The sequence below is a fragment of the Numida meleagris genome, chromosome 1, assembly GCF_002078875.1.
Source record: "Numida meleagris isolate 19003 breed g44 Domestic line chromosome 1, NumMel1.0, whole genome shotgun sequence".
Classification (NCBI taxonomy): domain Eukaryota; kingdom Metazoa; phylum Chordata; class Aves; order Galliformes; family Numididae; genus Numida; species Numida meleagris.
In genome coordinates this window covers 45,598,037-45,625,936 of record NC_034409.1, presented here as the reverse complement: position 1 = coordinate 45,625,936, position 27,900 = coordinate 45,598,037, and the positions used below count along the sequence as shown (strand labels likewise).

Here is a 27,900-nt window from a genome sequence, read left to right as displayed (position 1 = left end):
CGTCTCTGCTGTTTTGATCAGAAAGGTTAATTTACTAGGTGCTAGAAATGTAAACAATAAGTTGTCCCAAACCATCATAAGTACGGAACTGGAAGTGCTGGCATGGTCACTCAGCGTTGTTCAGCTTCTGCAGCCCGCTCTGTGGGGTGTGGAGGGCTGGGTGGAGGTCACTGACGTGGCTCACCCCGAGTGCCAATAGCCCTGGTGGTTGTCCTACGGCAACTGTGGGCTTTTGGTGCCTTCTCTTTGTGGATGCAGGTGTCGTCATGACCATTTCTCAAAGGAACCGATGCTTTCATGAGCAGCTACCTCAAGCCCATGGCTGATCCACTGCCACAGCTGCCTGTCACGTAACCCACACTGGCCGACAAGCAGTCCTGTGGCCAGATGGGTGGAAGCGGCTGTGCCAAAGGTGTGTCGCAAGCTTTTCTGTAATAAAAATCCCCTCCTACTTTTAGAAAATGCATTTCTTTTTCTTTTTTTCTTTCTTTAGTGCTTTCTCTCCCTCCCCTCCCACTTTTTCTAGTGGGAAGGAAAGTGACAGGGAGAATAATGATTTCCTCAGCTTCTGTTGGAAAAAAAAAAAAAAAACACAAAAAATTTTCCACCAAGACAGATTTTTGTTCCTGGTTTTTCTTTTCTTTTTTTTTTTTTTCAGTGAAGTTCAGAATCCTTTTTTTTATTAAAAGTTTCCTACATGAGTGTCCAGCTAATACAGGCTGTTGGAGTGGAAGGCAGCACGGAGCCGGTAACTATTGACCTCTGTTTTGTTTATCACAAAGCCCAGATTTACGGGTGGCAAGAGTTCAGCTTGAATTTTTCTCTTCAACTGTATCTTTAAGAAATGCTTGTTGGGGTTTAGAAGGAAGAAATCACACGCCATATCCCAGCGTGGAAGCGCAGCGTGTGATGCTTTCCTTCTGCCAGTTGGCTCCACACGTCCCAGTGTAATCCCCACCGTCTCCGCATGGGGATGGAGGGAGAGAGCACCCTGAGCTACGAGGCAGCTGAGGGAGAAAAAAATGCAGCAGCATTCCCATGTATGGAAGGACAGAGACAGGAGTGACCAGTGAAGAGCAAGACAAACTCCCCAAGGCCACAGACTTTGACGCGGCTTTGACACACAGGGGCCTGAGGGAGTTTGGGACCCCGGAGTGGCTGATGAGGAGCAAGTGTGTGCACACACTGCACACTGTGTGACTCAGGAGTCAACCTTGTTTCAGGCTTTGTCTTAGCAGATGGCAAGCATGATGGCTGCTGGGTTAAGATTTTTCTGCCAAACCAGCCCCAGGCTGTTTTCAAAAATAAAGAATGCTGCTCTCTTTTCCAAAGCAAAAATAGCTGTCTCTCCAATTCTTTCCGTCAAACTACTATTTTTTATGTTTCAGGAGTAAGTATCTAGCCAGACTACATAATTACCATTACGCAATTTTTAATTAGCTACCTACAACAATCTTCCTGCTTCAAGTATTGTTGTTTCGGTTTGTTTATTTTTTGAGGCCACACCATAAATCTGACTTCCCTACAGTTCAGAGCAGCACCTACACCACCAGTTCAGAATACAACCTGCTGCTCTGGTCATACCACATCTGCAATGCAAACACCCCAACATCCCTAGCACTAGCAAATACGTACAGCGGAACTGTACCAGAAAAGTGTCAGAAGCATATACTAGTTTAGCATACTCCTTCAGTAGCTTTACTGTTTTCGGTCAGGATCCTCCTATAAGGCCTGGCTGTGAACCCACTGCGCACACTGCAGCAGTCCCCATGGCAGCAGGACCTTGGGGTCCCCTTCCTTCCCACAGTGCAGTCAGGCACCCCGACACTGCCAGGTGTGACCCAGTGCCTCTCCAACCTGCAGCAGGGCATTGCTGCCTATTGCTTAACAACTACCTACAAAACACAAATTAAGTGAAACTCCAGCGACCTTCGTTGGCACAAGTAAGTTCCACGCAAACCAACCAAAATAACAGCCCTTGGAAATATGACGAGTTCTGGGGACAAAAAATTCTCACACTCTTTCCTCTACTACTGAATCTGCTTGCACCTGGAGGTATGAGAGGAGGAACCCCAACCACACACATACACATGCAGCTTCTCAGCAGACCACCAGCAACTGCTGAGCCAGAAGATGCAGCTGGAGTCCAGCAACCCTCCACAAGCAATGAAGCACCAATGGGTCAGATTTTATGGTGTCAGCCCAAATTCAGTAACAACATCACAGAGTGTATATCCATCAGCCAAGCCAGCTGTTCTCCCAAGTTCCAGAGAGCCTTTAGCTACACTGCATGGAATTGCTGCTCTCCACATGGAACATGTCGTTAAGAGCACAGTCTGCCACGACAACTACAACAGCACTGCACATTTTTGGTGTGATAAGCTATAGTTAAGAGTAGAAAAGTACTGCTTTGTGAGCTGAAAAGCAAATCAAACAATGAGCGATGCAGCTGGAAACTTCAGGCCAAAGGTTCTAATACCTGATGTTGTTTCCCAGAACAAAGGATCATGTACGCACACTACAGACACCTTCTGTTTGGAGCAATGCTAACACATTATCTCTTATGGGCACTGCACATGAAGTGCCCTGCACCCTCACCCACCCATGAGATGGCCTGAATCTGGATCCACACTGCCTCCAAATACCTTTCCGTATGGACAGGACCAGAAAACAACAGAGCAGCCAAGCAAGTCACCCCATTATGCAACAGACGGTGAAACTATTTGTGCCAGTACGCTGTGGTTTTCATTCCTCTGAAGGCTGCTTTCCTCCAGGGGATTCCAGTAACGGGACTAACTGAAGTGTGTTTTGACAAGCTATAACAGCACAGAAAACCCACCTATGAAATTACTTCCTGGTAGCATCTTCCAAAGTAAACAGAAATCTTGGTATCACCGTTCATTTGGGAAACTCCTATGCCATAGCTTTCATTTGTTATGAGAACATAGCTTGAGGGGTTTTTTTGCAGATAACAAGTGTTGTTATAGGTAATGATTTCAATCCCCACCACCACTAGGTGTTTGTACCTGCACGGGCCTTACATATATAATCTCCTGCAAGTATAAAAATAATAAAATATGAAAATAATAAAAAGATGCAGTCTGAATTTCTTTTCATTTCATCTACTTTCTTTCACTTTACATAATAACAGTAAGCACAAGGGTCACTCTTTCTGTGTCATGTTCTTAGATTACTCCAAAAGATTTTGTCTCTGCCTGTTCGTGCAGATAGATCTTTGGTTGCCATTATAGCAGGTTTTAGGAGTAGATAATCCACGACATCCATGACTGTGCTTTCCCCTGTCCTGACCAACATGTGCCAGCAGAACTGGAAACAGCCTGCAGAGGGTGGACAGGGGCAGAGCACAGCTGGATCTAAGCTAAATAGAGAATAGCCAGCCCAGTTCCTCCTTGTTAAAATGGAGATTTTTGCATCATGGCTGATTTTAAGCTAGAACCTGTTTAATACAGGGCAATGTCTTCTATACAAGTAATTTAGAGTTAGAGGGCAGACGGCTCCAGTACCAGTAACCGTCTCCTCTTCCCCTGACAAGCTTTAAAATGCTCTTTTTCAGAGCATTTTGGAAAGCGAGCAACCAGGAGTACGGATGCACTGACTCAGCTCCTGCTCCTGAGCTCGGCTGCAGCTTGGACCAGTGAGCACAGACCATCAATATCTACCAGAAAGACAAAGGAGACAGCAGCAGTGAAAAGGAAGGAAGTCCCACACTAAAACATTTCACTTTTCCATATTTTTCTTCCTGAATATCCCAAAACATAAAGCAGACACATTTTTTGCAGAAGTGACCAGGCTTTATTAAAGACAGGATATTGATATGAAACATTCATGGCCCTCAACTTAGCAGTATTTCTTCTGGATGGGGTAATGAAGCGAATTTATTACACATCAGTGCCAAGAAGCTCATAATAAAAATACAGATTATGGTTCTCAGATTCATCAACTCAAACCAGATACATTTGAAAAAATACACTATAGCAGCAGGAAGAATGTAAGATACTTGAGTTACCGAAGCTGCATATGAAATACATATTTTATCCAACAACAGGATACAAAGTAAATTATTTGATTTAAAAATTCCGGAACAAAGGCACTCAGTGAAGACATGAGAAGGAGATCCCTTCTCGTGTTATCCCAGGTGCAGGGCGTAAGGAGGAAGATATATAGTTGTGTTGGACATAAACAAAACATGCAGATTTTATTGCATTTCAAGTTGCTGATTTTACGAGACTTGATATGAAATAATAAAGCATGGATGAAGCAAGATAGAGAAATACTGCCACTTCTCAGGAAGCTTGGCTTCAGAGAAAGTTCAGGCAGAACACAGCCACAGCAAGCCTTCCAATGATTCTGTCCCGATTGCTTGGTCTCCTGTTTTTCTCCGTTTCTGACCTTTGCTTCTTTCTTTGCTGTGTCACATCTACTGGAGAATCAGCCAAGGAGGATCCATTTATTAAATTCCTAATAGTGTGCTTTGAATACTTCATTATGCCTCTGCCACATTCTCTGTAACAAAGGAAGACCTCTCTTCAAAACGTTCCCAGAGCTTCCCTGCATTGCATCTGCACGGCTTACATGGCCTCAGGAAGACGTAACATGTGAGCATGCTGCGAAAGAAACTATGGAAAGTTTCCATACATCACAGTATAAGAGACCAACCAGGTAACGACTCAACACTCTTCAATTCCAGACATGCTACAAAAGGATTAGTTTATTTTTATTTTAGTGCCAAGTATTTCCAGGGCTTCTAATTCCTCACTTCTTCCAGCTCACCCTCAGGAAAAGCAATGAAAAGAAAAACAAAGCAAAATAAAACAAACAAGCAAGTACCACGGTGTTTCTAATTTCTCTCCAATACAGAACATGCAAAAAAAGCATTTAAAGCTGGTTTAGTTTTGGGAAATTACTAATCATGAGACCTCTAGTGCATGTCTGTGTTTAGCAGAGAACGTAATGGAAAAAAAAAGAGAGCATTAGTGACTCTCCAAGAAAGATTTCATGAAAACAAGGTGGAAGGGAGTTTGTTTGGTTTTAATGTTTCCCCAGCAGCATCTCTAATCCAAACATTACAACACAGGTCAAATGGAGGGAAGCCAGAAAATGAAATGCATTAAAAATAGCCCTTAAAAAGGAAAGTGAAAGTGACCAGTCTCCTTCCACCTTTTCTGACCATGAAATACAAATTCTGTGACAAAAACAAAATTTGGGTTCTGGTACGATCACTGACTGTCAGTAAACACTGCAATCTATGCATGGGAAGTCCAACAGAGAACTATATATCCAGCTGCTAAAGTCCTTCCAGACTTAGAGATCCAGCCCGGTACAACTACTTGTAAGTAAACTTAGGTTAAAATATTTCATTTGCTGTCTGACAGTATTGATTTAAAAATCATGTTATATCAAACAGCTGCAAGGTGCCTGTAGTTTTAACACATCAACTTAGTCCTACAAGTCAGTGCTACAAAAAAGTAACGACTGTTCCACCACACTTAATGATCTGTCCTTTGCCCTTTGTCCAGCACTTCCAAGCTGCCTCCTCACAGATAGAAGTCCAGCAAAGCTCTCTCACAATTACTGTCACCAAGATCAGAAAAACAGCATCTGGCAGCTGCCTTGGTAGTAATTTATAACCATAAGGTTAAGCCTTAACGGATCCATACCCCAGATAACAGCCTGGTTCACACATTGCAATACTCAAGTTTTCTTCTAGATGTTCCTTTGAACTGAAGGAAATTAACCTTTTTAATGTTTGATAACACTCAGACTTCGTATCCTGATGCCGATGCAGGCTCTTTCTCCTTTATTGCATGGGGCCTCAAGGTTTAAGAAGTTGAGGGAAGAGAGAGCATCGTGGCAATGGAAAGCAGTGACACTGTCTCTAACAGATTCTCATAGACAAGCTTAGCCACAATCTCCCTCAATGCCTCTCAAACTGGCAATATTGCAAAATGCCTATACAGCAATCTTTCTCCCTCCTTCAGCTGCTCTTTGAGAACAAGGCATGCAGCATTCAACAGTGAACCAGAGGGCTAAGCATTAAATTGCCTGAAAGACAAAGCACTTGAGGCCCAAACAAGCAAAAGCCTTCATCAAAGAAAGAGCAATTCCAAACCTCTTGTCAAGCATCACTGAGGGAAAGAAGTGATCTTACAGGAGGATGACGCAACTCGAAGCAACAAAGTAAGAAACGTTCGATTTGGGAGAAGAGTTGGATGCATTCTCGGAGGACGCAGACAAAGCTTGATACGTCAATCTCTGTGGAGGAAACGAGGCTGGAGGGAGACTCCCTCAGAGGCTGGGGAGGGAACTCCTGTCTATCCTGCCATGTCATCCTGTCATCACAAGGGAACAGCAACAAAGGATAAAAACGGAGAAAAGACAAGTTCTCTATTTTGGAATTCACCCAGAGAGGGAAACTTGTTCAAATGCTGCAAGCTGATCACTTCAGACTTCTGAAAGGAGCAAGGCCTGCATCTCTTGAAAGGAACAGCCACACATAAACAGTGCTCCAGGGAAAAGACGTAGATGAAAGGTATTGTGCTGTGTGCTTAAAATGGAAAGAGAGAACTGCTCCAAACAGCTAAGAGCTCTGCAGAGATCTGAACAAAGGGAAAATAGGAAGTGCAGCCCTGAAGGATTTCAAAGACTAGATTTTGATAGGGCTTTACGTATCTTCCTTAATGAACACGATCCAAAATGGCTGGCAGATTGAGCAACAAACTGCTTACAGAGATGAGAGGTGCCAAGCCGTGATCTTCTGGAGACCTGGAGCACCTAGCAGAGGGTTACCAGGGGCCTCTGGTCAGCATTCTCAGCCCAGAATCTTGTTCCATAGCTGGACAAACCCTTAATTTCACAGGTGAACAATGCTACAGTCCTCTCTGCTAACACCTGAGCACCAGTGCTGCTGCTGACCCACTTTGTCCAGTATCCCTGGGTCTGAAGAGTTTGAAGCCACACCACTCGGTTCCCAGAAGCGCTCAGCCCTCCCATTCCCTCCAGTGAAGCTGTTGTGGCTGCTGGCTGGCACAGGGAGCACAAGTGGCCTTCTGGCCTCCTGCCTAGGTGCTGGGAGCCCTCCCTCTCGGCTGGAGAGAACCCTGCCCCCCCTCACAACCCTCACCAAGCTCCACAGTTTTAGGATGATAACAAAGTCAGTTCTGAAGACTTACAGGGCAAACCTTCCCTTCAGACCAGAGGTTTCTGGAGGGTTTGCAGTGACCAGAAAACCTCTGGGCCTGAGCTGCAGAAGGAGATGAGTCTCACTCGGAGCACCACGAAACTTCCTGTCACAGCAATCCCAGCGGAAGCCAGGGAGGAAATGGGAAAATTGAGTCAATTGAGTCAGCAGTCGTGGCCAGGAATATCTTTGGTTTCTAAACTGCCTGATTGAAAAAGGAAAAAAAAAAAAAAAAAAAAGAGAGAGAGAGAGAAAAAGGCTGTGGTAGAAAAAGCCCAGTCAATCAATTAGTCAGTCATTTCCAGTTCAAATATTTCCATAAGTGCTTGGCAGTGATTTCTATGCAAGGGATGTCTACTGCTGGTGAAAGATTTCTTAGATGGCAGAGAATTCCTCTTGATGACAAACTCTCCTCAGACAAACTCCAGTCTAGGCAATTTCCCTTTGGAAGCCCTTGCAGCTTGTTAATTTGTTCAAGGATTCTGCGCCTTCTTAAAAGAAAAGCCAGTTGGCTATCGGTGGCATTTGTAAACCTGATACACTGAGAGAGAGAGACAGTACTGAAGTGTAGGAAAATTCCTAAATTTAAGACACCAGCAGCATATTATGTATTTGACCTGAATACTGTGCCTTCAGAGAAAACATTTACACAAGTCCTTGATGTGTCCCAAACAGCTCTACAAACAAGCTGTGTTTAAGAATAATTTTGCCTATTACTGAAATTCAGCCGCATCTGAATTATAATGTGGCAGCTGAAAGCTGGTTAACTGAAACAGAAAAGCATACAGCTAAATGTAAAGATAAGTACTGCAATCTTATATATTCTGATAACCTGAGCTCCCCTTAAAGTTCTAAAATCTAATTAATTTGAGATTTGGCGGTTGTTTGAATGTAGGCATCTCTTCTTACAGAAAATATTGTGGGTTTTTAGCCAGTCCCACAAGCTCAGTACAGATTAACAAGATAAGGAGTTCACGATCTGGCTCTGTAAGCAGGCGTCAGCGATGTTCTGTTTATTAAAGCTATATTAAAACATATATGAGCATCACGGCAGTTCTGTCACCTTTTGCTGATGAGCGATGTCCTTTGATCACCTTCAAGGCTTGGTGCACTAATCAAATTGGTCTTGCAGGTTTGCTGAAAAGAAGGCTTGCCAAGAATCTAGAAGCTGTTCTTTTATCCACGTCTTCGTCACAGCCAGACAGCTGCCTTACAAGTCAAGCAATATGCATATGAACATAACATGCCTGAGTCCAAACTGGAGAGCAGGGCACAGCCAGGCTCTGATTATTAATCCCAGATAGGACCATACTCCCACAACGGGATGTACACAACAGCAAGCACGCAAGTAGGATTATGAAAACTAATGACGCAAAACAAATTTTAATTATAGCACGTAAGTGTTTCCATCGGGCAAAAATGTTTGAAAATATATCCTCATTTATTCCTAAACTTCAAAAAGCATTCACAGTGCCAATAATGGAGGATCTGCAATCGCAGCACTTGCTGACTTTGTCTTATTTTTCTTAATTGGTTATGCTGGCAAACAACATATGAGGAGAAATGATAAATACTCCACATCCTGAAGAATGCTCTAATGCTTTCTTTTACAGAGATCTAAATGATGCCATTTCTCAGAGGTTTGGGGAAGGGGAGTTGAGTTTTTTTTTAGCTCTGAGATGGGAAGTGAAGTACTCATCAGCTGCAAAGTGCTGCTTTAATGTTACCCATGCAACAATTACCTCTGCAATAATCTTCACGACATTAAATTACATACTATCCTTCCTCAGCTGGAGAATAAAACAAAAAAAAACACAAAACACTGGAAATCCATTGCACAGCACAGTGCCTGTATTATGAAGATGAAGATACTCGCTGCAAGGAAGCCACGTATCTCTCAAGAGCTCCCTGCCTTTGTTTGAAGTCTTCAGTAAAACCTAAGTGAAGTCACCTCACCTATTCCAATATTCACTTCACTTATGCAGTGTCATTGCTGAAAATATGTATTTATTCAAGGATGTTACCATAACCAGTCATGAGGAGTTAAATAACGAAGACAATTTTGCCATCATAATTACTAATAATTCTTGTAGCAACCCAAATATTCTCATGAGGTCTCTTTCCATATAGAGCAGAGGTTTACTAGTTCCCTTACTTTCTCTAAATAACCCATAATGGTCTGTGTCTTTCTATTCCATTCTAAAAACATGTCTGTCTGTACTTACTAGCTTTTAGCAAACACGCATAGCTATTAAAACCTTGAGTTTTAAAAGTGTAATTTGCTCTGAAAAGTGCCTCATCAAAAATACATTACAATTCTGCACATTTTATGCGTTAGCGACTTACAGACAAAATTAATTCCATTTACAAGGTATAGGCTCGGGGGGAACTTTTGGCAGCGCCTTTTCTTCTCAGCCCCACTGACTACCTAGGCGCTGAAACCTCAGCTGTACTCTTTGCTGTAGTCATTATGTCACTGGTAAGAGCAGCTATGCAGGATAAGATCTGCATTTAAGAGAACAGAGCAGCGTAAGCAAAAGCAGAAAGTAATAACTGAGAAACAAGTTAATTCAGTGACACTGTATATGAAATAGTTCATAACTAAACAAACTAATCAGCATTCTGGAAAAAAAAAAAGGAACAAAAAAGGGACAGGTGGGTTTCAAGATGTTGTGGGCAGAGCACATTCCTCATTGATGGGTAAATCTCTAGCAAGGCCATGAGCAACCAGAGCACCAGCAGTGAGGGAAGGTTGAGAACACTTGTACAACAGAGGTGGACATTTACAGAGCTGACTGAAAAGCTGAAGGGTTCTGCTCTGAGATCTGCAGCCCCAGAGCACAGCTTGAATACTAAATTACGGATATCCTTTGCACCCTTCAACTGGCAACGTGCTGTGCCAAGGCAGGTGGCTCGGCATGCCTACAGCAGGCCCAGCCTGTGGCAGCTCCCTGCTCTGGTTCGAGTGACGTATCTGGCTATAGATTTGTGAAGGTCTCCCTCAGCTGGACCAACAACATCGATCACGTGTATAACCAGCATGCTCACTGGAAAGAATGTGGAACTGCTTACGCTCTTTGACATATATTTACACTGTGAAGCAAGTGCCAGCTGCTGAAGTCTCAGTAGAGAGAGGATACTGCTAGTTGTGTCCTGGCTAGTTTGGATCTCTGAAAGTGATCATGGCTTGCTTTCTTCAGCCTTTAGAAATCTTGCTGAAACCAGTTCCTCACTGAGAAAGAAAAGGAGACCACAAACAGCAAGACAGCGATCAGTGTCTTCCATAACATCCTTATAGGTAAGTTTATGAAGTGTGGGATAAATGAGTGGATGGTGAGGTGGACTGAGATCTGACTGGAAGAAGCTCAGAGTGCTGGGATCAGTGGTGCACAGTCCTTTTGGAGGCCTGTAGCTAGCAGTATTCCCCAAGGGTAGGTACTGGGTCCAATCTTGTTCAAGATCTTCATCAGCAACATGGATGAAGAGACAGAATGTGCTCTCAGCAAGTTTGCTGATGACACAAGGCTGGGAGGAGTGGCTGGCACACCAGAAGGTTGTGCTGTCATTCAGCAAGACGTGGACAGGCTGGAGAGATGAGTGGAAAGAAACCTTTTGAAGTTCAACAGGGGCAAATGTAGAGTCCTGCACCTGGGGAGGAATAACCGCATGCATCAGTACAGATTAGGAGTCAACCTGCTGGAAAGGAGCTCTGCAGAGAAGGTCTTACGGGTCCTGAAGGACAACAGATTGGTCATGAGCCAGCAACGTGCCCTCGTGGCCAAGGAGGCCAGTGGTATCCCGAGGTGCATGAAAAAGAGCATGGCCAGCAGGTCCCTGGTGAGGACACATCTGGAACACTGTATCAAGTTCTGGGCTCCTCAGTTCAAGAAAGAGAGGGAACTTCTACAGAGTTTGGCAGAGGGCTACAAGCGCTACAAAGGGGGCTACAAGCGCTACAAAGGGTACAGTGGGGTCTGGAGGATCTCTCTTATGATGAAAGCCTGAGAGACCTGGGACCGTTCTGTCTTGAGGAGACTGCAAAGGAGTTTTACCGATTTTATAAATATCTTCAGTGTGGGAGTCAAATGGATGGGGTTGGGCTCTTTTCAGTGGTGCCCAGCGACAGGACAAGGGGCAACAGGCACCAGCTGCAACACGGGAAGTTCCATACAAACATGAGAAAGAACTTCTTGATTGGGAGGGTGACAGAGCACTGGAACAGGCTGCCCAGAGAGGCTGTGGAATCTCCTTCTCTGGAGAGGCTCAAAATCTGCCTGGACACTGTCCAGTGCAACCTAATGTAGAGAATCTGATTTAGCAGAGAGGTTGGACTTGATGATCTCCAGAGGTCCCTTCCAATCCCTATGATTCTGTGATTCTGCATCCTTGAATTCATGCTCCTGCAATTAAAACGTCAGCTTTGTTAACATCTTTGTCAGCAAAGAGATCAATTGGTATCAACTTCTCAAGAACTGCCCTGCTCTTCAAATTCACAAGTTTATCTTTACCTCCTGAAAGTGAAGTGCTAACAGAGATCTCAACACAGATAGCATCATTTCAGGAGTTCAAGAGCTCTCATGTTCTCAGAGAAATAATGAAGGGGAATATACTTGTTTTTCATGTCAAGTGTCACAGAGATCATGTCCATCGGGTTCTCCACTGTAGACTATTGAGAAAAGTGTGAATACAGAATCATAGTTATGGGTGAAAGTTCCAAAGCATTCATGGGATGTGATGTCTTCTAAGCACGATGTCTGGAAACTGTATGTTCAGCTCGGCTCCCCGAATCATTCTGGAAACATACATGATTTTTGCACACACAGGGAAGGTGCTCCAGCCCAATCATTGTGGTGGACCTTCAGTGAATTCATTCCAGTTTATCAACATCCATCCTGCATTCAAGGGGGCAAAATCAGCTGCAGTATCCAGGTGTGATCCAGTGACAGCTCAGGCAGAAAATTGCTTCCATCTACAGGCCCTGCTTCGCTTGACAGAGCCCGGCCTGCTGTTGCCCCCTTTGCTGCTGGGACATACTGCTGGCTCACATTCTACTTGCTGTGTGTCACAATCCTCTCAGCACAGCTGCTCCCCAGCCAGGCAGTCCCCAGCCTGTAATGCTGCCAGGAATCTTTCTTCCCACATGCAGGACTTTGCATTTGTCCCCACTGAATTTCATAAGGCTATCCCTGACACATTCCTCCAGCCTGTCTAGGCACCTCTGAATGGCAGCCTTGTGCTTTACATACTGACTGGTTCTCCCAGTATGATGCCATCTGTAAACCTGGTGAATGTTCACCTGGCCTCCTACCCTCCTAGCTCCTCACTGTTAATCAGGTCATGAGCTATGACAGAACCTGTGCTACAATGCTTGCCAGAGGTCCAGGCTGAGCACGACCCATTAACCCTTGTCAGAGTCCATCCCAATCTCAGCAAGAGACTGCATCACCTATGCAAAAATGAGTGCTTTCACAACAGCAGTATCACAAACTGCTTCGTGGCTTACAGTGTTTCCAAAGATCATAAAAGGTATGCGCTTATCTTACTTGGACTAAGTGAGTCTGTGGGCACTAAAAAGCCACCATCTGTGCACAGAATACATAATCTTCTTGAAAAGATTATTTGTCCTCATACTTCCCATTTGGTAATCATATTTTTATATTTAGTACCTATCACCATGTCAGCAACACTCACTGAATACAAAGGAACAGAAAGACAGATGCAAGCCACCCGTGAGCACAGGTGCTTACCAGGTTAACAGGTGGCTTGCACATAAAAAAACAGTAAGGAAACAATTAGCTTTTTTTCCTCACCCTACAGTTTGCCAAACTCATACACACAGGATGTTCTTGAAGTTAAACTAAAATAAGGTTCAAAACAGATTAGACAAATTCAGAGGATAAGTAGTCTCCAAAATACAGTGAGGCAAACGCTGCTTTGGACACACATATATTCTCTACATCATCAGTGTCTCCTACCAGCCTCTTACAGAGAGCAACACTGTGCGAGGCAGGCTCCTTTTTCAAGCCAGTACATAACGTTTATTGGCCTTTCAAATAAAGAGAAATGCTTAAAAACAGAGCATCCTGCCAAAAATAAAAATAAAAATAAACCCCATCATCAATGGCCTCAGTTTGATCCTAAGCTCCAGCAGAAAGATCCTACCACTTTGTATGAGACTCCATGGTATTTCAGGCTGGTATTGAATACTTCTAACACGCTATCATGATATTAGATGCAATGGTACAAAAAAAAGAAATGAATCAATCCAGAGAACCAAGTCCAAATCATCTGAGTGCCTGGGAGTAATCATAAGAATGCTTTCAGAACTTCTAGGAATTGCTCTATTAACAGGTTATGTCAGCATCTTCTAATAGATACTATTCACTCCCAAAGCAGCTGTCTAAACTTGAGAGAAAATCTGTAGTTTGCTTCAGAAAATCATCTTTCAGCTCCTTCTCTAAAATTCTCCTTTGCTTTCTGCCTACAAAACCTCGGCAGTGTTTCAAGCACTGAGTTCAGTACATACCAGCTTGGTGTCAGATATCATTTTGTTATGCACTGTGGCCCATGGTGGGTTGTTTATTTGCTAAATAACTGCAGTGGTGTAAATAAAGGTTGAGATTTCTGAGAGGCCCAGCAGAATAAGATCCCAGCTGCTTGGCCTAAAAGACAAATCATTTTTTTTCTGTAACTCAAAGGATGGAATTGCTTTCTTCAGATTTGGTAAGTGGCAACGATAAGTGGAAAACACCAACAGGGCAGCTTGGAATGCATCAAGAATGTGGGAAAGATGATGTGATGAAGGATCATGAGAGTACTTGGGCAAGACATTTGAGAGATGATGTGGAGATAAAAAATTTTGATAAGAAATTTGTAAGGTCATTGGGACACTGATTATATTCAAAATCCACAAGCAGGGTAAATATAATAAAAGCGAGGTAAATACACACACACACAAAGCAAATCTGATGATTTATGTGATTTTTAAAAGGCCATGTATTTGGAGCTTTCTCTTTATCCCAACTGAGCAAGATCATCAAAATATAACTATGAGAGAGATCTCAGACTGCTAGAGGAGTTACATGTTTTAAGGATACCTCTGATTTTAGTAACAAAGCATGTTTCTCCTTACACTAGCTAATAACTTCAGTTATCGAATGATTTATTCTGTGCTAAGGTAATTTATGTAAAGTATGACTTAGTGTAGAACCATCTGTAGAATGAAGATGACACTTTGCATTTACATAATGGTCCTTGGTTATTCCCTTAGCTCGTAATAAAATGCCTAGCATAAAAATAACAGCAAAAATACAGCAATTAAAGCAATGTTTCACAGTCCAACAACATCTTACAACAAATACTGATTTCCCAACAATGTATTACTTTCTACCATCCTCTCAGTCCTCTGCAGAAGAATCAGAGCTATTCCCATGTTCCCAAAACAAGTCCCCAGCAACTGTAATCTACTGATTGCTGAAATGCATTATAAATGCTGCTCTTGTTTTTAGGCCAGTTACTTGAATAAACAACCTTTCTCATAGTTGGAGTTCCTACAGGTGGGCCAGATAACAGCAGCTATTCTGCTTAGCAATTCATGCCAGAGATTTCTGGAGAAGACCAGTAGAGCCGACAGGAAGCTGAATCCTGATGCACAGACACGTGTTTGTAAGTTTCACAAGAATATGTCCTTCTAATTCATGGGACCATGGAAACGATTCAGTCAGATGTCAGACATTCTCACTGGTTTCAGTGAGAGGACCAAAAGCAGTGACAAAACTATGGCCCTTCTACAGGTGTCGTAATGTACTTTGTGCTGCCATGACAAAATAATTTCACTCAATTATATGGGTTTCTTAACTGCTCAACACATTATTAACTCATAGCTGACTCATCTTTAAGGCTTTTCACATCCGTACGATCACAAGAAAAGAAACCAGGTTGTATTTGTTGTACCTTCCATCCAAAGATCAGAGGGTACCCTTCCGCAGCGCTAAGCATTTGTCAATTAGCCAAATGTTTTCTCCGTTGTATAAATGGACGTTGTGAGGTACAGCACGTTTGCTCCTTGCCCATCGTTTCCTTGCATCTGCTCTAGAAAAGTCTGACTGACTTCACCAGAAGTTAAGAGGTTCACAGAAGAGCAACTTGTGAGCTACTTGATACACTTGCTATGTGAACTGCAGGGCAGAAAGTCAGGCCAAGCAAGACCTTACCTGCCAGTCTCAGTCTTAAAATGGCATCCACAGAATTCTTCTCATCTAAGCAGATGCAAAGCTGGACAAATGTGTGTCTTGGCACAAGGAGCTACGAGCCACCACCTTCCCCAGAGTTATACTATTTTTTGCCCTGTCTCACAATGGAGGGTGACAGAGAGCGGATGAAGGGCCGCATATGATCTAGAGTTAGATGCTAACCCACCCCGCCCAGTCTAACATTTTGCATCAAGCAATTTTATGTCAGACTGTTGCTCATGCACTAAGTTCAGTAACCACTTGAATACAGGACAAAATTATGTCTGACTACACTGCATCTTTAAGAATATCCTTGCAGATATGGAGAACTTTTTAATTTGCCAGCCAGCAATTTCCTCCAAAGGTTAGCCACTTCACTTATTAAAAATATGAACCTTGCTTCTCATTTGCAGTTTTCTGGCCTCAGCTTCCAGCCACTGATTCCTGATACGCCTTCTGCTCCTGTTAAAGTGACCTTTCAGTAACCCACTCTTTTAGCATTGAGTATTTTCTCCCCATGAAAGTACCTACACAGTACAGATGACCCACCACTTCAGTTTCATTTTAACAGGAGAACTCAAACTGTTAAGTTTAACTCCCTCCTTAAGTAATTGAAGGTCATGTAAAAAAAAATAAAATCTTGTTTTCCCTCATTTCTTCACACTGTTAATTAGAGCAGAATGTTAGAAATATCCTCATAAAGACAGAAATAGGCAAGATATCCCTGCTTGGCCTAGTTTTGCAGCATGACTCAACAGTGGCCACAGACTTGCAGCACATTAAAACTTTTATAAAAAAAGAAAAAGCACTACTTATGCAGGCAGTGAGCCAAAGTTACTCCCTGTAAATCTAGTATAGTATTGAATACTTACAAATGATTAACTAGCACAGAAGTTAGAAAGTTAAACAAGAGGGAAAAAAGACCCTAACATGAATCGCAACGGTACACAAAATTCCAAGCCCCAGAATTCACTGTGATTTAGCTTCCAGTACAAAATAATTTAGTCACATTTGAAAACCCATAATAGGGCAGTGTTATGCAGCCTTCTTGCTTCTAATGCCTAATGAGCTCATCAGTCACAAGTGCCAATTTGCTTGATACAAAATTGAAGAATATTTTTTGCACTGATTTTAAATATGCTACTAGGATAAAAAGAATAAAGACGAGCTTTATTAATTGTTTGTTAAATTAAAATACATCTTTTTCCATCTTAAAAGCAGTCATCTTCAGGCTTAAAACTTCATCTGACTTTCACAGTCTATTTAGAGACATGAACTAGCAAATTCACTGGCTGAGAAAGGAATGCATCAGTATATTTGCTGCTGCTTTTATCCTTACTTCCATCATGGCAGCCTTTGGCTGCAGTATGACCAACCTCATTGCCTTCTCTAATGAGAAGATTGCTGGGTAATGGAGAGAGTGCAGTGGATGTTGTTTGATGCCGTCCCCAAACCAATTTAGGAGACAACTGACTGGCTGTAGTCCTGTGCTACCTGCCCTGTTTGACCCTGCTGGCAGCAGGAGGTTGGACCACATGATGTCCTGGGGTCCCTGCCAACCTCAACCATTCTGCGATGCTGTGAATGTGCATGTCGAAATTCTTTTCATTAGGGATATCGTTTTGCCACTCAGAGGAATAATTTGCCCCTAGCTGCAAACCAAATGTTTTGAAATTTCAATGTTCTGTAGATTTCTTTCCCTTGATCTTTTTGATAAACAATTTTTTCTATGCCTCATTCACTCTGTTAAGAATGAAATTCTTCCAGTCTGAAAGAATCCAATGTGTTTTGGGGATGAAAAAACAGGAAGAGGAAGATAACACAGGATGAATGGTCAAATATAACTTGTGTTAGCAGAAAATAAAACAGGCTATATTTAGAGAGGCCAGCAAATGGACTCTTGAAGATGACTTTGTCAACACCTATGATAAGTGAGACCATCCGTATGCTTGAAGTTAGGCTTGTGATTAAGTACTCCACTGAAAAATGGCCAGAATATCAAACAAGGGAGCCCCGCAAATCCTGCTTAGCATATGGACAAGGTCTAGAGCAGAACAATCAGCCAAACAAGCCGAAATTAAAAATTCTCAAGTGCAGCAGCATTCCTTGTTGAGTTTTGCCTAATTCTCCCTCCTACCAAAGATACTGAAGCACAACATATGAATGGACTATATCCAGCAGCTCTTTAAGTTACACTGACTAATTTACTTACTGGAGTTTCTATGCCACAGACACCAATTCATAATTAATTCAATCTATGTTCATAATGCTGTGAAGAAATTATTTCCATTTCAAACTCTGAAACGCAACTTGTTGGAAAAAGACAGTAAGGTTCCTAAACGTGGCCAGATAGAACCAAAATGGCAGAACAGCTTTGCTACCAGGAAAATGAGGTAATTTTCAAATAGATGCATAAATGCCTTGCGATGCAAATCATCCCCAGACATCTGTTGAAGTCCACCCTAGTCACAGCAAGGTTAGAACAGACAATACATGTACAGTATGCCATAGAAAAAGTATAACAGGTAGTTTTATTCACTATAGGATAATTTTAGCCAAAACAGGGCACCAGGGGATCTCTAATCTCCACTGTGCCTTAACTTAAAATTGTCCTGTAAGGTCAAGAGATCCGAGGGAAGAAGGACAGGAAAGTTCTAACCAATTTCACTATTGCTCACTAGAAAATCAGCTTAGCAACTTGCCCACATTTTGATGTAGGTATTCTGGAGGGAAAATAAAATGAAAATCTGGGGACAGAAAACTTCAGAATAGGTGGTGGTGGTGTTTGGGTGTACCACTCCGCATGCAGTTTGGTCTGGAGAGTTCTTTTCGGTTTCTGTGCATGCATGCTGACTTTTTTTTTTTGTATAACTTTGAGAGAAGTACCTGAGAGCTGCGTGTTTTCATGCTGCACAGAAAATACCACTTCCTATGGGACTGGTGAACAAATACGCCCTAACCACACTCAAAAGAGCTCTTTTTTATTATTACATGAATAAAAGAAACATGGAAGGAATCAGTTTTTCCCTCGCTTGTTTTCTCTCCTTCACATAAAATACAAGACAGCCCCCAAATGAATTTTACTGTTTAAGATGCAAATTCAAAAGTGCAGCTTTCCTAACTCTCAGGTTCCTTATCAAACACCATTAAATTTTCTAAAGAAAATACCAATTACATTCCCCACGTTCTGCAGATGTCAAAGCCTGCCATTTACTTCAAAGCCCCAAGGGGCCTCCAGTTCCCCTTTTACTCTCGTAAAAGCAAACTCAAGTTCAGAGAGGAAAAAAGAGAGATTGATTCAGTGGTTTGGCCTTGATATGCAGATTCTATTAAAATGAGCAAACAAACCTCAGGGAGAAAAGAATACCAGGAATGGGGGATGCTCTGAACACTCAAGCCACCTGCTCTAGTCTCTCTAACCTCAATGAGTGAACCAAAGTTTCAAGGATTTCTTTACTAATGTCAGCTTTATAAAGACCCGATTTACTGTGGACAAAAAGTACTTCAAGTCACTTTAGAAGCCTAACAGCAATTCAGAAACAGAAAACAAAGCACTGACCATGCCCGGTAGTTCCTGGTTTCTGCAAAGCCCTCTGCTATTTGTATCACTCCACCAATAAACCTCACACCAAATGGATGTTTTGGCAGTGGTCCCAGACACACCAAGTCACAGGCAGCTCACTGTGACACTTCTCTTACTAATGAGAAGGAGAGAGCCACAGCAGCAGTTCCTCAACATTTTTCCCTCCCTGCTCTCCTGGGGGACATTCCTCCTGCCTTCCCCAGCCAGTTTGAGAAGGAGGAGGCAGGAAGGGAGGAATGGGGAACAGCAAGCTGAGGCTGCTCTTGCATGGAAAGCCATGGGGAAGGCAGCAAGGGGATGAAAGGAGGAGGCCCGCAGAATCACATTCCTCCTGGTCTTACCCAAGCCAGTGAAGGCTCCCGCCGCCCTGCACTGAACCCTGGTCCTTGGTGCTCCCTTGGTGTACCTCCCACAGCATGGCCCCTCCTGCCACCTCATACCATCCCGTGAGACTGAGGCGTGCCCCAGCCTGGCACAGCGCTGTGCAGCATCACAGGGAGAGGAGAACAGCAAAACATTATATGGTGTGAAAAGCTGCCTGGATGGCAGGGTAGGCCGCTGGTATGTGAAAGCAGCAAGATTCAGAGGGAAAAGCTGCTGAGCAAAGCCAAGCCCGGCCGAGACACTGAGCGGTAGGCACAGCAACAGCAGGAAAGAGAAAAAGTGAAGACAAAAATCTTCCTTCAAAAGAGCTGGAAAGGATTATGAAGGATGGTGACCACATCTTTCCTCAACCATTCAGGCCCGCCTTCCAGCTAAGCAGAAAAAAGGAGAGTTCATTTTTTATGACATGCAAGGAAGCTCTGGAAAGCTTCTTTCGAGAAGAACGTGTATTCTTCATTAAGAGGACAAGAAACAGATTTTTCTTTGGCAGATTGCTTCAAGCACTAAGATAACCTAGGCACTGGTTTCTTCCCAAAGCCTGGGGAGAGGCCTACCTGTGTACAAAATGTTCATAAGCAGAAGAGTCGGTCCATTCCAGAATGTAATGGGAAGAAAGAGCAAACAGATCCACTGCACTGCGACAGCATGTGTGCATACGGGGAAGAAGAGTGGACACATTTGGGAGCAGTCAGAACAGGAATGGATGAGGAGGGAGGCCCTGGCCACACACAGAGCCCAGAGATCTGATAGAATGGAACGAGGGTTTGGAGACCAGGGAGTGGAAGTATGCGAGGCCTGAGGTTTCTGAAGGAAATCAAGAGACTCGTGACTGGGAAAAGTTGCTAAAATTGAGAGAGCTCTCTAGGGAAAGCAATAAAACATATACCCTTCAAGTCAGTGTTACGAGATTTTGGGTGGATTATGTTATCCAACTCTGTGGTCAATATTTCTGAAAGGGAGAACACATTAAAGTGTGTTCAAGAAAAAGAGGGCTCCAGTGGGAGGAGGGGTTGACAAGCTAGAGACAGACCTGCGGGTGCCAGCATAGGCACTGCCTGCATAGATTGGCAATCTGCTGCCTCTTCTCAGTGGGAGTGTTAGCCCAGCAGGGTGACGGCAGCCAGCACCCCATGCAAGGTGCTCAGAAGCAGCACTGCTTCCAGGGTCCAGCATGCCCCAACCTGGAAATGTGTTCTGCAGATTCCATCACATTTAACACATTTCATCACCGGGGCACACACTCTCCTTTCTTGTTTTCAGTTATCTCCCAGTACATCATTTGAATGATTACTCTCCAAGACAGCACAGGCATTTTTCACACCTAGTTTCAACACCTGCTCCTAGCAGCACAAACGCAGAGACATTTTACAGAGGGCTTTTCTATTTTTTCTTGTCATTTCTACATATTTCTGCAGCCAGAGACTTCTGATCACCAGAATCATGATATATAGAAAACTCTTACCATCTAAATAAAGTAATTCATTTTAATATCATAAGTTTAGTCCTTAAGTGATTCTGATGGGAAAAGTAAAGTGCTGTGAAGAGCAGAACAGTCAGATAACATAGCTGGTAGCAACACTGTGAGTGAGTCTGTGCTAAAAGGCCTACTGCTGCTCCCAGGGAAAGACTTGCAGGCTGGGAAGAAAGCGTTCCTTGCAAATACAGAGCTTTGCTCAAATTACCTGCTACAAGGAGGTGAGGAAATGGATGTCACCCTGTCACCTGCAAGTACTAAAGAGTAAACGTAAGCCTGTCTCTACCCACAGGTACAAGTGCCAACATGACTAGCAAAAGCATGTTTATCGACAGGAATATAGTTTTCTCAGTACTGAGAAAGCTGTAATTTAATTTACCATGGTTGGCATAAGGCAAACACTGGCTATCAGTAAGGAAACTCATCTGGAGAGAAGAAAAAGCTTGTACCCAGGAAAATGCAAATGAAGAAAATGAAATGCAAGGCAATGTTCACACTGGAAGAAAGCAGTGAGATCAACTGTCTGCCCCAGCAACCTAAAAGAGTAGCAGTAAGTGCTCAAACGGATAACCACACATCTGGTTCTAAAAGTTCCCTCCAAACCTCAGAGAAGTGCAGGTGGCATGTCCTCCCAGCTTATGCCTTCCTTGGGTAACACCACACCGCCAACAAATGCTGTGGGACTGGATCTCAAACAGGCGAAGCGAGGAACGTGTCCAAAGACGCACAGCAGGACAAGGAGGAGGGAGGTGTGCTGCTCTGGGAGGTGGCATGTCTGAGCTGCTGGGGCCACGACTGAGCTGGTTTGAGGGAGGTGAGATGCGGGTTCAGGTGAGCGGCCTGATGATGCTGCTGAGCGCTGAGTCAGACAGGAAGGGCCACGGCCAGCCCTCCATGGAGCCGTGGTGGAGCAGGTGCACTCCCCACTGCAGGGCCCTGCCCTCAGCTCTACCACACCGCCCAGGCCCAGCAGCACTGCCTGAGCTCGGCCTTCCTCCGATCAGGAGAGGGGAAAGGGGAGAGACAGAGCCTGGGAACCACATCCCTCCACCAGCAAAGAGGCAAAGCACAGATAGAAACAACAGAACATTCCTGTTCAGAAGGCCAAGATGGCGGGTCCAGCCCTTCAAACTGGCACCCATTGAGCGAGCGGTTTGCTGTGTGTGAGGCAAAGTAATGGCAAGCAGAGAAAGCACCGGCACAAGTCTTGAGAGGCAGGTCAGGTTTAACAACTCACTTGAAAACCAAACTTCAAAAATCACTAGCATTTCCTATGAGTAAGTGGTGGCAACTGGCTTTGCTACCAGTTGTGTGCTTCAGATCGGCTTTCACTCACAGAGCATTGGAAAGCATGCATCAATAATACTTATTCATAAAATAAACTTGGGCTGTGATAACTAAAGCGTGTGTCACTGTCCAGTGGCTGACTACTCGTGTTTTCAGCTGACAACTCAATTAAGCTAAGCGCAGGGTCTTTCACCGAGGGTATTATTCAATTCCTTCAAATGGCAGAAACTGCCATAATCCCAACCAGGATTAGTGGAGCTGTATCGTTTTACATCATGTGGGAACCAGTCTGTTTACCTTAAAATGCATTTAACTTCACAGACTACTTATTTCATCTCTTCCCAGGAGTGATTATTGTTATACTGAAAAGAGAATGAGGTGAGCTACGATGGATATTAAAAATAAAACAGGAGAGGTCTGGCAGCTGAGAGAAACACTCTCCAATAATAGGGCAAGTGAATTCCCGTTCCTAAAAACAAGCTGAAACTCTGCTGATACGGTGCCTGCTTGTGTTTTGCAATTGCTGGCCTAGGGATTCTTTCCCTCTCCTCTCACATTTTTTCACTTAAAATAAAATAAAGAGGCAGCATTGATAATCAATTTCGGTTTGCAGCATCTGGTGTGGGTGACTAAGAGATTGATGTCTTCTTCTATTCCTCACTAAGAATAGGATCGGACCCACTAGCTTAAGAAAAAGACTGTTGTGGTTTCCTCTGAGGTACTGAGCATCACTGGAGCTGGGCCCTGAGAAATGAAGAATGAGAGCAGAGAAATAAAAAAGGCAGAAAAGGACTAAAGATAGAATGCTTCCGAGGAAAACAGCTGGAAAAGGAAGAGAATAAAAGAAGAGAAAGTTCAAATTTTGGCATCTTTAATGTGAAAAACAAATTAACAGGAGAATGTCAGGAAAGAAGGAATTTACTACTTTTAAAGAAGCCAGAAAGAACAAAAAAAAAGATATGTTTAATTCAAGTGCAGAGAAGGTCAACAAGTTATTACATAATTTCTCTATTTCAAAAAACTTTATTATTCAGTTTCATATCCTTTCCTTCTTTTTTTGTTACTAAAGTGCTCTCCCTTGGAGGGTGATGTTTGTTTAACATTGCAAGAATGTATCTGCAATTACTGTTTGTGGGGTTTTTTGCTCCATGAAGTGCAATTAAATTATATTAAACATGTTTACAAGATAGCACATAGAGTAACAAATTAGAAACCTCTATTTCACTGCTCTTCCAAACTTAAAAACAAACTCCCTGAATTGAAGGCTTTATGTTTTCAAATTCTAAGTAGAACATTTCTTAGTTCCAGAATTCCTGGAAAACAGTAAGAGTAACTGAGAAAAAAACTAGGAGCAGCAAAAGCTCAACAAATAGCAACTGTAACTTAATTAAAATTTACTTAATTTCTTAGCTACAGGAGACATCTGCAAGTGAAATAGAAATTCTGGTCTCTTATTCAACTATCAGACTGGAACAAGTAATCAACATTCTACATTTTAATGTAGTTTAAACACAGGTTTTGCTGAACAGGGAGGATCATCTACTAATTTTTCAAAAGCTTTAAACTATGCTGTTCTATAGTAAAAAAAATCCGCAGTCCTGAGAAAGAATGAACATGTAATGCTCTGACTGTGACTCCACCAACAAGCTTTACAGAAGTAAAAATTTAATAATTCCCCAATTACTGTAAATGATTTGCATGAATGATAAGAAATTATTCTAAATGTTGTTCGCATTTTTTTCAGGCTCAAACATATGATGAGAATTAATCTTATTGGAATAAGCCATACTAGAGAAATATGTTTCCTTGGGCTGTTAGGCTTTTATACAGCTTCAACTAGGGAAAAGTTAATTTACATAAGTATCTTTTTTTTTTTTTTTCAGGAAAAGAAAACATTATTTGAAACTGTAACTTTAAAGTATTTATGCTAATACATACAGTCCAATATTAAAAGGCTTTCCTGTAAAGCTGCTGCGCTGTTTTTGTTGGTATGTATTGTAGTCAGACATTTCTTTAATACAATAACAAGCTATATTAAATTCATCAACTTCTACTACACTGCATGCAGTTCCTCGATGTAAGTCCTTCCATTAAGCAATTCACCAAGTGATTACGGTATGTATTTTCTTCAGAAAGAAGCCAGTGAGCATGGAACAGAGCCAGCAGCCTTGGAACCAGCGACTGAGAGCAGAAAAGCGGGCAGTGTTCAGGAGTTTGGAAGATGAAGGTTTTTCTTATTGTTTTTGGTGTTACAAATGTAAGGCAACGATGAGAAAACAGTAACAGTGACGACGGCAGTGGTGGCGTAGACCCAAATAATCACAAAGACACCAAAATGACTGGACACTGAAAATGAGATGCCCCTTACCCTCGACTGGGTACACGACAGATGCTTTTTATGCAGGAAGAGTACTGGTACAGCCCAATAACTTGACAGAGACTTGGCACAGATCTGCAAACCAAACTACACCAAAACCAAAAGAAGCCCCTAGGTTAGGATGCTGAGAATGAGACCTGCCAGCAGTGGAGGAAAACAGCATTACAAGAAAGGAAAAGAACAGAAACACTGAGGGACTGGACACTGAGGAACAGCCTGACAGCGCTCTGGAGACCGCAGCTTACATGGAAAGCAGGGTGATCTATGGACAGAAGAGCTGGAAGAGAAAGGAGTCAGCTACGTACTGACACTGGGAACAGGAAAAAAAGACATTTATAGATGAAGGGAGACTGTTGTTAAGAAGATCTGCAAAGCATGTCATACGACTAGATCTAGGAAAAAAAGAATGGTGTGCCCAATGGCTACAGGATACGGAACTAAGAACGATCCTGAAAAATCTTCTGTTTTAATGTATGACAATGAGCAAACGAATGTCAGTGAAGGAAAGGAAAGACAAAAATGAGAAAGAAAACATTCAATACTGCAGAGAGCAGTAATTGAAAGGAAACACAGGATTATACCTAATTCAGCGAGGGAAATGGATGTGGTTAGCGAGAAACAAGTGAAATGTTTGTGTACTAATAATACTTAGGCCGTGGACCAGAAAAGGAAAAGAGGAATTTTAATTGCTGGTGCAAAATGTGAAGCAATACTTCGAAGGAATAACAGAAAATGCCATCAGGATGGGAACACAACTATGTTCAGGAGAAGTAAAAACACAAGTAAAAAATGATGGAAAAGAATTGAACATCAATAGTATCAATAGCAGTGTGATAGCAAGGAATACCACTGACAACACAAAACCTGTTTAGAGGAAGGTGGGCTCTGCAGCAGGCTAGGTTCCTTTGCAGCAGATATTTTTCCCACTTTTCCCCAAAGACTCAAAAAACCTTAGACTCAAAAAACAGAATTCCTAGCAGAAAATGAGACTTTAATTTAGGAGATACAGATAGTAGAACACATGGGACAGCAGGAGAGTGGAGATTTCTGGATGTGAGATCCTAGGTCTCTCTTTACCAACAACTCCCTTAACAAGAGGGCCTGTAGGTAATCTCAGGGTTGATTTTGGAAGGAGTAAAGATATCTGTAATAGAACTGGATTAAGAAAATAATTACATGTTGAGAGACCGTTATTTATGTTTTTTCTAATTAAACAGATGAGCAAAATACCTGTCATGAAAGTTCAGGATTTCAAAGGGCAAGTTTGACAAACTAAAAGAAATCAGTTATTAAATAATCACCTGTACTGAGGAGATACCAAATAGGAGGATCTAACTGACCTGTAAAAGCATAGCTACAGAAACAAAACTGAAAAAGCTGAGCAAAGACGAACAAACTGAAAAAGATGAACAAAAGGGCTAAAAGCAAAAAATTCTGCCATGAACTGGAAACTCATCACCTGGAAATGTCAAAGAAAAATCCATAAAATCGAACAGATAATCACCCTGAAATAATCATAAAAGGCGAAGATACTTCAGAACTGTTTCAGATGGGCTTCTGTAAGATACAAATCACTGCCATTGGGCAAAGCTTTGGAAAAAAAGAGCTCACCTCCAGCACTGAGAAAAGGTTTTATTGCTCATTTATATTGAAGGAAACTGGACTCAAACTGGTGCAGAGCAGGGTTATTAGAACGGTGAGAGGAACAGACTAGCCTCTGAGGAGCTTGGCTTGATCAGACTCAGAAGGAGTAGGCTGAGAAGGCTACAAGATTTGTCTCTATAAATGTATCACAGAGGATGTAAAAGATTTATTTAAGCAAAATGACAATGTTAAGAACAAGTGGCTATAAACAAGCCACAATGAAATTTCAGTTGAAGTTAGAAGAAGGCCTCTAGCCTGACCACACTGAGGTTTTGAAGCATGTTTTTAATAACAGTAGTGAAGACAAAGAACTTAACGAGATTTTGATCACTTTGCAAATGGAACAGCAGGAGGAGGTTGCCTGGAACAGTGAGAGAATGAATGCTAGGTTCAGGAAATCTTTTCCATTCCTAATTTAAATAAAAATTTGTTCACTGAAACTTGGCAGAAGTTATTTAATACTGTCTTTTAATGGATGTCTTTGTTACTTCATGAAATGTACTTTAAAGGATTGTTAAAAAGAAAACCTGTCTGTTGAAAGACAGCATTGTATTTTTATGATATACAAACAATAAGTATCCTGGAATCCTAACGAGTACATTAAAAGCCATTAAAATCAGTTGCAGCAAATTCATTATTAGCAGTGATAACTATAAAAATGAGAAATTACTGAAACAGCTTAAAGCTCATGCATTCTAGAGTTATGTATTTTGGTCAAATTCCCCACATCCAATTCCAGACACCACGTGAGAATTCAGTGCAAATAATCCGATACCTATTCTTTATGCCTACTGGAAGCCAATGTTCAGACATGCACAGCTGCGCTTCAGAAGAGGCTCTCTCTTTTTAACACATTCATCTCAGTGCTGCCTGATCCCCAGAGCAGGAGTACTCTCCCAGATTCACAAGGAGGGAAGCAAGAATGATAGGAGAAAGTATTTAGAGCTAATACAGGGTTGCAGTATTTCAGGAATTTAAAGAATCATTTTACCGGGTTTTCTAGAAAAAATACCCACTCATGACTTTAAACTGCTGGTTCAAGTAATGTTCTACAGAGGAAAGCACGGTTTCTCACTTTTGGGGGACTACAGAAAGACTCAAAGGCGAGCTAGTAGGAGATTTTATTCCCAGAAGTTAAATTACTGCAAATAAAGTAAAACGGGTACTGTTTTACTATTTAAGTAAATATTTTACTATTTAATTAACATAGGTACTAGGCATTAACATACTCAGAGATGAGGATGGGCCGGTGCAGTGAGCTCTGAAGTATCCTTGAAAACAGCTTTGAAAGATATAAAATGACTTCATCTAATTGATGATAGTAAAAAATTGTCTGCGGTTAGGACAGTGGACTGGGACTTAATAGTCCAGTTCCTGAATCTGCCATAAACTCTGGGGAAACTATCCATTCTTCTGCTCAATTTGCTAGCTCTAAAATTAAAATAATTGTCTTTTTCCCTTGCCCTGTATCTGGAAGCCTCCACACCTGGAGACAGTGACTGATGAAAAAAACAGGGCCTGTTCTCTTTTTACCTTTCTCACACTACTGGGACCAGTGGGTACATATCACAGGATGACATTGGTTCCACTGGCTTATTCCCAGTGTGTCAGCTTCTGGCGACCGACCAGGCCGAGCCATAAAGCAAAACCACGCGACAACCCACTGAGCCCCTGGCAGTCAGCCACGGCCCCTCTGCCGTGCTCCCAGTCCCAAGAGCACCA

The 27,900-nt window shown here is 42.4% G+C and overlaps 1 protein-coding gene and 1 long non-coding RNA gene across 4 annotated transcripts in view; one reads left to right on the top strand and one right to left on the bottom strand.

Moving 5' to 3' along the window:
• The window catches only part of CRADD (CASP2 and RIPK1 domain containing adaptor with death domain), a 78,674-nt gene that overhangs the window by 16,535 nt on the left and 34,239 nt on the right, over positions 1-27,900 (bottom strand). The gene's annotated exons all lie outside the window — the stretch shown is intronic.
• On the top strand, positions 1,835-26,797 carry LOC110393266. The gene is made up of 2 exons (XR_002434937.1): positions 1,835-10,496; positions 24,290-26,797. It is a non-coding gene; the product is annotated as an uncharacterized LOC110393266 (long non-coding RNA).